The following is a 12,527-nucleotide window of genomic DNA, read 5'->3' on the forward strand; positions in this document are numbered from 1 at the left end:
TTTGTGAAAAGTACGTTTGCAAGATGGACGTAAGCGTTATGACAAATTTATAAAGTAGACAAGTCATATATCAAGTTTGACCTCTATAGATGATGCACTTGTGACGGTAACAGAACATATATTCCCACGGATGTAAGTATGCATGTGTACATATACATGTACGTTTCGGTGCACAGTCACATTGGTGCACAGATTTGTAAACCGCAGGCTCGTTTTATTTTTGTCTTAAAACATTTGTGCAATTTTGTTGCAGTTATGGCGTCTTCACTGAAACGTTTCTTCCCCACTTTCTAGAATTTAGCCTTTCACTCCGTACGCAATAATTTCACATAAATCTTCAGGCGGTAGCCCCACGAGACCATTTGGAGATTTCGCGTTCATTTGATTTGGGAAACCAGAGGCCTCATGGCCCCGAGGGAAAGCTCCCTCTTAAGTTTCTCTAGCAGCCCTGTTAATAATCTTAGCCCTAGACACCAATTTCCAGCTGATGCCTAGTGCCACTTTGTAAGCTGTCAATAAATACTAGTATTACGTGCCTGAAGTTGCTTTCGCAGTACATGCAGCCTGTGTTAGGTACACTCTTGCTATTTGGCTTTAGTGTTAGCTTACAAAAGCTTCACTGAACATATTGACATGCGTTCACCCTCAATGGGCTTCTCTTATCACTTACTTGGCAACTTCCGTGAATGTCGCTGTGAAGTTGGATAAGAAGTCACCGCCGTAATCGTAGCAGCCGATGGCGATGATGCTTTTCGCAGTCTGGTCCCTGTCCTGGAGCTGTTTAAATTTCTGCAACACCAGCAAAACATGATGGATACGATATGCTTCTAGTCGTTGTCTACATAGTAGGAGCTTGAGCAAGTGGAAACCTGCATTCATAACGGCATCGCTCTGTATTTTTTTCCTTTAAATGCAGTCATTGATTTCTAGCATGCCGCACACGCACTATTATTAAATAGTCACATCGTGAAGAGAAGATACCCGGTGTAGGACAGACTAAACAGGAGATGCACGTCTGCTTCCCTCTGGCTTGGAAGGCTTTGAATACAAACTGAGCCCTAGGCGCTCCACTTGGGGATGTCGACATACGGAATTATGCACAATTGTCTGTATGCGTCACTTTGGCAATTTCAGGGAACAAGCGATAGTGCCCACTGCCGACGCAGTCATCCGAAATATACAGTGGATGCTTGAATAACAGTTGACAATATCATTATTAGGAGTTTAGCAACGATGTGTTGCACTCGCGTTTTTGTAAAAAAAAAATAATAAGCAATTTTGAAGAGTCAGAATGAAGAACACATGCTGCTTCAACACGTGGGGCGAAATAGCAGCATCTGCATGCAATTGGTCGAGTACCTTGCAATTGCCCACGTGGAAAACAAACGCAACGTATTAGCAGGTACATAAGCGTTGTTTTTGCGTGTTGCTATTAAGGTATACAGCCACACATTGTCATAAAGTGTTGAAGCTTTCCATGACATAGATACGCTGGGCCCATTGCGAATGCGCGCCTTGTGTAGCTCATTATTACCGTGTCTTCCACAAGCTACCGTGAATGTGCAACCGTTCCGATATGCTCAGAGTGCTTACTTTGTTTCAAATTCACCCATTATACTTTCTTGGTGTCGTGTGAGCAAGAAATAAATCCTAAAATGGGTCACTATTTGGAATCATCTCACGCGGACAAAAAGTATTAGCGGTGATTTGTTCGTATTATATGGATCGGCTGTTTGCTTCGAAGATGGTATGTCTAGCGAGATGGTACTAAGTCGCGAACCTTTCTGTCTCCACCTACCAGATGGTGCCGCAACACCAGCATCGGTAATGCGGGGTGTATTCGGAACGCTCCCATACCAAATTATTTGTTACGTAAATCACTTCTAGCTACGCTCTCTACCATGGTAAGCCAGGATGGTATGCTAAAGCGTATCTCTCGGCGCGTCTTCCGCTGTTCAACGACGCCCTGGCGCAAATGCAGAGGGCTTAACGTATCACGTTTTAACGCGTGCAATCTGTCTAAAGTTGCACATTGGGCTGGTTGGTATATCATGATGGAGGCAAAAGCAGAAACAGGACAAACGAACAACACAGACGCACGCACGTGTGGCGCTGTGTCCGGTTTCTGTGTTCTTCTTTTGTCCTGTCTCTGATGCGCTACGCTTTTTGCCTCCATACAGTCAGCGTTTTTCGTGCCAAAACTTAAGATCTGTTTGTGCAGCACGCCCTAGTGAAAGACTACAGAATGCTTTGCATGTCCTGAAATTCTTTAATGTGCACCTAAAATGATGCACATAAGCGCTCCGCCTCAGGAGATCGAACCCGTGAGCTCAAGTCGAGCAGCGCAAGCCTAGAACCCTGCTACACGAAAATAACCTGTGTGCGGTTCTGATCCGGTCACTGCAGGAGAGGCGTTTCGGTTGCGTCCGAGTCACACGACGAAGAAGCACTTTCGCTATGCCGGAAATGACTGTAGACGTCTGCACTGTGGTAAAGTCTTAAAGGGGACGCTCCAATGTCAGCATCTCACTCCACCGGTGCCCTAACGGCACCGGTGAAGTCACGGCTGAAGTTATGTCAGTCAGCCGCACAGCGATGCAGGAAGGGTGCCAGTGCTATCGAGAATTTTGGCAGATGACCGATAGGAGGAGCCTTAAGGTCCGCCTATCATCCGCCTTGTCGAAGGTTCGTCCGAAAAGGAAAGATGCGCAGAATTTAAGATCTGTTGTTTCTGGTGCACCCAAATATTCATAACCGAACGTAACATATCGAACAGCATTAAAACTATCAGATATATGTAAATCATAATTTTGTTGCAGAACGCCTAATGCTGCTTTAAGCACCCTTGCATAGGCTAATGTGCAATTGCGGCTTGTCGATGAACATCCGTGCGTTGTCACAGGACAATTCATTTATTCCAGCTTACTTAAATATTATGCGGTATCATCCCAAATGATTAGTACGGTCTTCTATGAAGATAATTTGTAAACTGGGTTGGCTGCGTTATTTCTGAAACTCAATTTGCAGCTTTTGATTAGTGTCCTCGCCTGATTACTAGCCTGTAAAAACCCACTAATGGCTTCCTCAGCTAACTTTCTTTAGGCTACAGGCCACCAGGTTTCCACGTCGCCATGGTACCTGATGTATACGCGTATGCAGACAGAAACGCCATTCCCTTGACGTGTAACAATAACTAAGTCGCCTCTTTTGGTATCTGCCGATCCGACATGCTGGTCAAGCCCGGTACAGCAGGCGTAACTGACAGCTGCGTAATTTGGCCTGAAACGAACTAGCAGTCCACGTTCAGCAATTCTTCTTTTTGAAGTTCTTGTACTTCTTGGTAGGCCTATGGAAAGCCAAAAGAAACAATACCGCGTTATTTCTCACATATAAAGGCTCGGGTCAGCCAACTTCTTTATAGCCGTTCTATACTGTAATCTGTAGCGCAGCCCAGTCAACCTGCCCTTGACAGATAAAACATGTTCACGTGATGTACGCTGCCTTAATTAAATGGTCGCTCCAACTGCAAAACAAATCAATTCTTCTGAGAAATCATTTTCAACACTAGTTTTACTTACTGCATATTATAATATTAGGGGACACTAGAGAAACCACAATTTGACCTTTATGAGTACAACACATTTCTGCAGTGCCGAAATCACGACCCTTGCCAGGAGAATACGTTTGGCAAGACCGAAAATACATGAAAAATTAAACAGAGGTGGCGGCGCTACTTTGAACTTTGCACTTCAGCTTGTCGTGACGTCACCGATTTTGCCGGCGTCTGCTTGAGCCTAATTAATTTTTATCGCTAAAGTTAGGCTACTCTTTATTCGCAAAATAGCCAAAGCGTAAACACATTAAGTTTAAGGCACCGGTCCTGTCGTTTGTGTTCTTCTTCTAATTCAAATGTTAAGTTTCAGTAAGTTTCACTGATCCACAGCGGCTCAAATAAGATAAGATATTTTGAAATTCACGATGTCACAATAGCAAACCTGCGCCTACGTGGCAGAGGGATAAGAAAAGAGATATTGTGCGTAATTTACATACTACCGCCAAATAATAAAAATAAAGATTTCAGATAGTATATGATCTGTTGAAAATTTATTGTGAGTTGCTCTGTAGCGTCCGTTCGGGCCACGATTGAATTAGCTCCTGCTCAAAATACTACTCTACTTGTGTCATGTAGCTGGCTCAAGTGAACAACTCTCCTTCTTCGGCCTGTAAAAAAATATAATTGCATGATGCAAGAATCACCGCCTAAAACATACCACTTCTATAAACTTTTGCGCTGCAGCTTACAGCGTTTCCAAACAAAAATGAAAGCATACGAACAATTTCAAGGTACATATCTCTGGCGTTTAACATGAGCACCTCAAACACACATTCAATTTCAGGTTACAGGACAAAACCCTATTCATGGCATTAGGGTTAGATAAATGCGAGCGGGTGCTTTCGATGCCTTGCCAACGCAACTTTGCAAAGGCGGGAGCACTAATGCGTTCTTAATTCCTTTCTTGCACCTCGTGCAGCTTTGCATAGACAAGAATGTATTCGTGTGCTCATTTAGGGCGAGACGTCGAAGCGTTCCAATATCTAAACAACGCACATCGTTCATGACGCTCTCCTCTGTGATGATATTTCCGGTGACCTGAACATAAAATATTGCGCAAAAGTGGCATCAACCGGGGCATATGAAAGTGACAACAGGTGGAGATCGGTTCTGGAAGGCTAGCTTGATGTGCCATGTAGTTTCTAACGTATATATATATATATATATATATATATATATATATATATATATATATATATATATATATATATATATATATATATATAGTGACAGCTCGTTAATTCGAACTTCAATAATTCGAATTTATGGATAATTCGAACTGTACGATTTGGTCCGGCCAAACCCCACAGAAGTGATTGTATAAAAAAGTCCGTTAATTCGAACGCGAGAAGGTTCCCTCACGGATAATTCGAACTACGCTCGCCTGGCACACGGCCAGAGAAACGCGCCTACTGTCTACACACACGGCTGTATTGCCTCCGAAACGGCGAGAACGGCAAGAGAAGGCAAAATCGAAAAAAAATCTAACCGACGCGGGGTCAGCCAGAAGGCAGCGGCAGCTGCCGCCTCTCCGTTCTACGTAACCTCCGAGACCATGCCCGTTGCGAATCTCGGAGGCTTTGCAAATCTTGTACAGCTGCTAATGTTGTGCGGAGATGGCACGGCAAGCGCCATCGTAACACAGGGAATCAAGTACGTCGCTGCTGCGCTTGCAATCAAGAACCAACGAATCAGGGCCTTCGCCACCTTCACATGTTCAGCGTCTTTGTCTCGGCAGTCTTCATCGGTTGTGAACGTCTGTTTTCAGCTTAGGAGGTATCGGCCATCGCGATTCATTGTGATGGTGTTAAGCTTCGGCCAACGTTCGTTTCGGTGGACATCGGTAGTGTGGCACAGTCGGACCCAGAGCTTCGACTTCAAGATGGCCTTTTTCTGACACGCCAAATTTCTGACATGCCCTACTGCTTCCAAATCGCAGTGTACTGTTGCTCTCCTTCACTTTCGTTATTTCGAACTTTCGTTAATTCGAACTGAAGCGGCTTCCCCTTGCGGTTCGAATTAACGAGCTTTTACTGTATATATATATATATATATATATATATATATATATATATATATATATATGTGTGTGTGTGTGTGTGTGTGTGCGTGCGTGTGTGTGCGTGTGTGCGCGCAGAGCTACTCTATACCCTCACCCACCTCAAGCATCGGTTTCGCTCTCGATACCGTGGCGGTGAAATCGCTGGGAACATCAAGCACCCTGAGCAGTCCGTAGTGCCTGATTCCTTTTCTACGCAGCGCGCTCAGTTCGTCAGCTGCCTCGTCCAAGTGATCCGGTTGCACATACCTGTAACGGAAGATTTGGCGTACACGTGGTGTCCACGGCGGCTCCTTTTCATCACTGCGATATCTCTGCGAAAATAAAATACTTGATAGATTTGGATTTCCGAAACGAATAATCGCCAGTTTTGAAGACAAAACGTGGTTCTTCAATTAGACAACGTGATTTGCAGTCAAATAGACAAAATAATATCAAGTAGAAAATGTAAGAAAAAGTAAGCAACGAAAAAAGAAGCGTATAGATAGTTTATGTGGAGAGAAAAGTGGCCCGTTCATGCAGAGTGAGAGTTACGCCCAAGGCGCTCTGTATATAGCAACGCGAAATAAACGGCAGTCAGCTATTCTAGCCGACGAGGCGAAGTTGGCCCATAAACAATAATTCCCGTTAAGGAGTTCCATCCACTTTGTTTCGGTGTAGCATACCTGGATGGAATTCTTTCAAATGACATACCGAGTCAGCCTTAGACCACCCAGAGGACACAGGAAGTGTACTGTGATTAGTTAGTTTCCTTCCGTTATACGATTTTCATACTGCTGAGACAAAAGTCAACCGGTAGTCAGCTGACAATAGTCCCTCGCACTAAATGACGGAACTGTCACAAAAGAAGCACCGTTTACACAGCACGTGCGCATATGATAAAGGACAGCCCATTGACACGTTTTAAAACAAACAACCAGTGAAAAATGTCAAAGGCTGAGATTGTAGTAGTTTTGCAACCGGGACCAAACAAGTAACGAGACGTCAAGTCGAAGAAGTGCTCAAGTGGGTTGAGAAGAATTTACAAAAACAAAGGCAAAATGCATATTTGCGTTTTTTGCAAGTGGCAAGGAAGGCTCAAACCTATACTAGGTGACCTTTAATGGTCCAAGGAAAGCGGCGCTAGCTTCGTCTTTGCGTAAGGTTACATACAGAAAGTTGCTTGTCGTCACCAGGTGCCGTCGCTATGAATCTTCCCATGTGCTTTTATCTAGCTAAGAATCCAGGATATATAGTTTATTGCAGATTCCTTAGCACACTAATCCCTTTGAGCAACAGCGCATTACATGGCACAATTTGTTTTGCCAGCTTTTTTTATTGATTAATTGAGCGTGATATCCACTGGGTGTGCGCCCATTCTCGGCCAGTTCTCCAGAACGGGCACGTGCCACTGCTATACAGTTGCACAGGATTCCTGAATGTAACTAGATGTATGCCGTGCTTATATGTAGATGCACCTCTCATCGTCAGTCGTCCGTCGACAAGCATCGTACATCACCTTCGTCGTCCTGACTTTGTTGCGTGAACTCTCGCAACTATGCAAGCTTGGTTTGGTGTTTGCACTGCGACTTAACTTGCGACCGGTGAACATTCGTAAAAGAACATTCGGCGAGAACAAATTCGCTGCATAGCCGGTTGATAAGAACAGTGCACGAGGTTTCCCGTTCCGAAGTAGTCAAAGAGACATTTATGCACCCATAGCCATTGGTTATACTGCATTGAATTAACTGCTTCACTCAAACGTTCTTCAATTTAGATTAAAATGTGTGCGTTAGAACTGCAAACAACCTTTGTTTATTGCGATAGCAATTATATGGACACTCCAGTCGTATGTCTGTCGTCGCCGTCGCCGTGATGTTCTGTATGAGGGAAAGCGTGTGAGGGTGAGCCGGCGAACGTGGTTCCGCTAATTATGTTCAGCGCCTCTTCCTCTTCACAATCACTCTTTCAACCTCGCGTGCGCGAGCGAGGAACGCGGCCCGGATTCGTGCCCTCTTCTCTGGCGCACGAGGCAAGGGGGTAAGCCAAGGAAAGAAGGGGGTTTCTTTTCCAGCGGCTGCTAGGATGCCTCAATTTTCCCCTCACCCGCCGCTCCGTACAGAGTGGAGACAACCGCGGCGGTTGATACGACGTTGGCCACGCGAATCGCGGGCGCCGTAGTAGACGCCCAGGCCCCGAACACTCTCAAGTTCAACAAATGGCCACAGAGGGCGGATAAATCGACCGCGTGGCGCTGCTAATGAAAGAGGCATAGCATACCAATTAAAAAGGTTCCCCCGTGAGCGCATTATCCCCCTCTAGAGGCACCGTAGTAAGCGCAATTTTAACCTACAAGCTTTCTTCACCAATAAACGAAGCGTTTTTATTACGTGACAAACAGTACAAAATTATCATTCCTAATTTTACATTGTAATCGTTGATTACCAACTTTGTTGTTTTTTGCCATTTTAAACGTAAATAGCGTTCAGCATCATGGGCCTTCCACGTGACCTCTTGCCGGGATTTAAAATTTTTGCCAGTATGTTCGAGTGCACGTCAGGTACAGATTCTTTGATTCATGCATTGGTTGGTTATTATGTGCTAAAACTAGTTTATTGCGCTTCGATATCTCGAGTTATTTAACTTGGGGTGTAAGCTCGAAAGCTAGGTTTCAGTCGTGAGCCATGTGAAACACGTCTTCATCGAAATGGGAGCCGGGTCCTGCTGCGACTGGGGACAGCAATACCGGTGAGTTGTTTAACATCGCTGCTTCAATCGCTATCTAATATATTCGTCTCGTTAACTTACAGATGGAGGCAAGTTAACGAATCAGATGCTGCAATACATATGGGCAGTCAGGACCCTCCGTTTCTGTTTCCGATGAAACTTGCAGTTGCGAGGCCATCATTATACACACTCACGAAAGTGAAAGCGATATCGGAACGCACGTCACATTTTTCATCTCGTTGTAGCCGTAGCCACGGCTGACTGAGTAACCTTATACATACATACATATATATATATATATATATATATATATGTATATATATATATATATATATATATATATATATATATATATATATTTCGAGTCCGCCGGCACCTTCTTTCGTTCACAGAGCCGAATAACCCTTTGAGAAGCGCAAGCTACTGTACAGAATTTAATGTATTAAACAGTTGCACGCATGCAAATTCACCCAGATTTCTTACCTGTTGGTTCCAAATGTTCTTGCTGTTCAGTTTGTTTTACCTCAGGATATTTATTTTTACACAGTGAAGCGGTGAATCACGTTGATGCAAAAAAAGAATGCGTCATTTCTTAGAGCCTCGTGCATTTCATCTATTTGCCTGTGAAACCAGCAGTGTGATCTTTTCTTGTGTATAAACGAGCGCACAAGTGTTCGCATTTGTTATCTTGAATATAGTTAAGCTGTTGACATGCATTGTAGTTAGGCAAACATCAGTTTTACGGAGAGTAACAGTATTTATTTCCCATGCTGCTTAAGCAACCTTGAACAAACAGTGTACATTTGCATGTGTTCCTTAGTTACAAACCATTACAATGTATATGTCGCACCTTCTCGCATCTTATATTGCAAAATTGTGCTTATTCATTTTCTGGTGCAGGTAAAGTTTCTGTTCCAGACATGCAGTAATGAGGATGGCACCAGTATAAAGCAACACACTACATGCACTAAGCAGAAGCTGCTGCCTGCTACAACAAGGTCATTGTGTGGACTTTGGCTGTTAATACAAGGTAAACAACACCTGGTTCAGAAATATGCTTGATGTATGCTGTATTTGCTTGCTGGCCTTGGGATTTATGTCGTTGGCTTGTAGCAGATGATATGAACGTTTGTTCATGTTTATAGTTCCGCATAATTGGTTCGAACATAAAAGAAAACACTATATGAGTTTGGATAATCTCTCTTGTATCTCATGTGTCACTTTTCTGCCCCAACAAAGTCTGTGCCAAGTACATCTTGGTCATCACGGGAGCCCCAATCTACACCAACAGGAAGGGGCTGGAGCCGAATTCGCAAGACCACGAATAAAGAAGCCATTCAAGAATTACTTGGATGAGATATCAAGTCTACGGACGACTGTGTCAAGAATGAAAAGTGCGTCCATCATCATTCCACGAGCACGGATATTGGCCGACTCATTCAGGTACCTCAACAACGAAAATTCTGCGTCTTCAGATGTACCTGCAACCTCTGCAAGCACAGACGGCACTGGCCAAGAGTGTTCCGTCAGCTCGCCCTTCCTTAGTGAGCTTCCTGGCCTTGCCAATTCGTGCTAAGTATAATTTTTTTCAATGAAGGTAAGCGTTTTCATTCCACATTTTTGTTAGAGGTCATTCCTCTTGCTAATCCAAACATTAAAAGTCAACTAATTCTTCGCTCCTACTTAATACCAGTCACTGTCAAGTAGCATAACATATGTGTAGAAGTATTTTCTAGTGTACGTTGCCATGTGCAATTCCTCTCCTGAAGTAGCTAATGTGGCATTGGCATGTGTCTTGCATTAACCTTTACACTGTGTGTTATGTAGCATATAATCTTTCTTAATGTTTTTGCCTTTCAGTGCTTGCAAGGCAGAGTGGCTTCTTTCTTGAATGCAGGCTTTCTCATTCCCATATTAAATTCCTAGTCTTATTCAGGATTGCTATTCTTGCTCGACAGCCTGTGCTTTTGCGCAAGCTACATTGAAGAATCTGGTTTTGCTGCTGTCCGACTTGGTACTTGTCACCGTGTTACGTTTCTCAGATGTGGGAGCCTGTTCAGTTGCTTTGGTGAACAGACTTTCGAGGGAAGCACCTGCTCCTACAGCCCGCACAATGACATAGACTGCGAATTTACACACACCGCGGTTGGTGCTCCCCGTTCCATCCTTTCCTGCTGCTGCCCTGTACAAATTCTGCTTGTGGCCTTCGTCGGCCATGATTTGACGTCAACGGAGACTCTCATGCATGATTACATGGTTCTAAGAGTATCAAGTTGATATCGACATTTGTGGAAAGGCCTGCCAAAGTGGCTGTAAAATGGTGACGTCCACAAAACCGACCATGTGTATATTTAGAGAATGTGGGGCACCAAATGGGAGTTACACATTTGTGGGATGCAAAAGAATAAAAAGCAACATGCAGGTTTGAAAGGCGGTAACGCTCAAATGCCGGGCACCTCATGTCACTGTGTTGGCTGCGGCAGCAGATGCTTGCGTCACCCGATTGCTTCGCAATGCAAGTTGCTCATCTTCAACGGTGACTGCCGGTGCAAACACGTGGGACACACTGTCCAATCTGCTTGCGCTGCTGGTTGTTGCTTGTTATGAGACTGCCATGTGCGACGAAGGCAATCACTATGCCTGCAGTCGGAAGGTTGAATGTGCCGCAAGCAACCCGTGTGCGTGTATGTTCACTGTTGTCATATGGATCGTAGCCAATGTATAGTGTATAGTGCCAATGCATAGATCGAGCGTTAATGTTAGAGTATGCTGAAGTGATTGCAGTTTTGTTTCAATGCTGTCCCCCTTGGTCATGGTTACCACGTTTCATTTCTCGGACGTGGCGGCCTGGCCAGTTGCATTGGGCAATGGCCTCTCGAGGTAAGCACCTGGTCCTGCAGACCACACAGCGACACTGACTCCCTGTTTACATGTACTGTGATTGGTGCTCCCTGTTTGCCCTTTCCTGCTGCAGCAGCGGGTAGATTATGCTTGTGAGCCTTCATCGGCCGTGATGTGGCGTAAACGGAGACCAGCAAACGTGATTACATATTCCGAAGTGTGTGAAGTTGATAGCCACATAGGTGGAAAGGCCTGCAAAAGTGGCTGCAAAATGGTGATGCCCATATTGTTAATGTGGGTCACCAAGTATGAGTTACACATTGGCGCCCCCCGAAAGAACAAAAAGAAACGTGCAGGTTGGAAAGCAGGTAACGTTAAAATACCGGGTAGTCGATGTCACTGTGTTGGTTGCGGCAGATGCTTTGCTTCACCCGATTGCTACGTAATGCAGGTTACGGCGACTGTCAATGCAAAGAGGTGTTGCACTGCCCAATTTGCTTGCGCTACTGTTTGTCGCTCGTTACCAGATCGCCATGTGCGACGACGAAAGTGAGCAGTTTACGAGCTGGCGTTAATAGTTCCAACGCATCTCGACATGTTATTTCTGCTCTTGTACGAGGAGGTGCACTGCTTTTCTTCTGCCAATCAAGTCGCCCATCCTGTTCATTCACTTGTGGCTTGTTTGTATGGGCGTCAGTAGAGGCTCTGTAGCCTCCTGGCAAGAAAAGCGCGGCAGCTGAGACATGCCGCAAAGCCAACAAGGCGAGCACGGCGGGTACCCAGCGTACGCCAGCGGTAAAAAGCGGCCATATTGGATAGTTGCGCCATCTCTCGCCCCCCCCGCTAAGTTCCATGCGCTGCCGCTTCATAATTTCGAACCACTGTGGAAGGTAGAGTTTCCCTTCTGTAATGTTGTTTCTTTATTCTATGGACGCCTTTGGCGAACGCCGCGGCAACGGTTGCAGGCGCTCGTTTGTCTTGAAAGCTAGAGCCCCTTAAACTTCGTAAAGTAGTGCCACTCTCCTCCTCCGCCTTCACTCCTCCTCGTTTCTCCTCTCTTTCGCGCTCCCTCCTCGACCGTGGCGCCACCTACATTGCTCGAGCGTAGCAACGGCCTCAACATGCGTTCCTCGCCACTCCGTAGACGCTTCTCGAGCAAAAATGGCGCTGAAGCAAGGCGCGTGGGCCCACGTGATGCTATTAGGCCAATAGCGACGCGGCGGTGGCCTCGGCCAAAGCGCGCGAGGAGGAGGCGGAATTCTTCAAAGCGTGGCACTACTTTACGAAGTTTAAGGGGTTTTATTGAAA

The 12,527-nt window shown here is 45.2% G+C and overlaps 1 protein-coding gene across 1 annotated transcript in view; it reads right to left on the minus strand.

Annotated features, from left to right (window-relative positions):
• LOC135898190 (uncharacterized) overlaps positions 1–12,527 on the minus strand; it is an 85,858-nt gene that overhangs the window by 28,893 nt on the left and 44,438 nt on the right. The window contains exons 8-9 of the mRNA XM_065427016.2: positions 5,774–5,921; positions 671–789 (exon numbers count right to left, since the gene is read on the minus strand). The gene's annotated coding sequence lies outside the window, so the exon portion shown is untranslated. The remainder of the gene's footprint in view (positions 1–670; positions 790–5,773; positions 5,922–12,527) is intronic.

The sequence above is a fragment of the Dermacentor albipictus genome, chromosome 10 (genome assembly GCF_038994185.2).
Source record: "Dermacentor albipictus isolate Rhodes 1998 colony chromosome 10, USDA_Dalb.pri_finalv2, whole genome shotgun sequence".
Taxonomy (NCBI): domain Eukaryota; kingdom Metazoa; phylum Arthropoda; class Arachnida; order Ixodida; family Ixodidae; genus Dermacentor; species Dermacentor albipictus.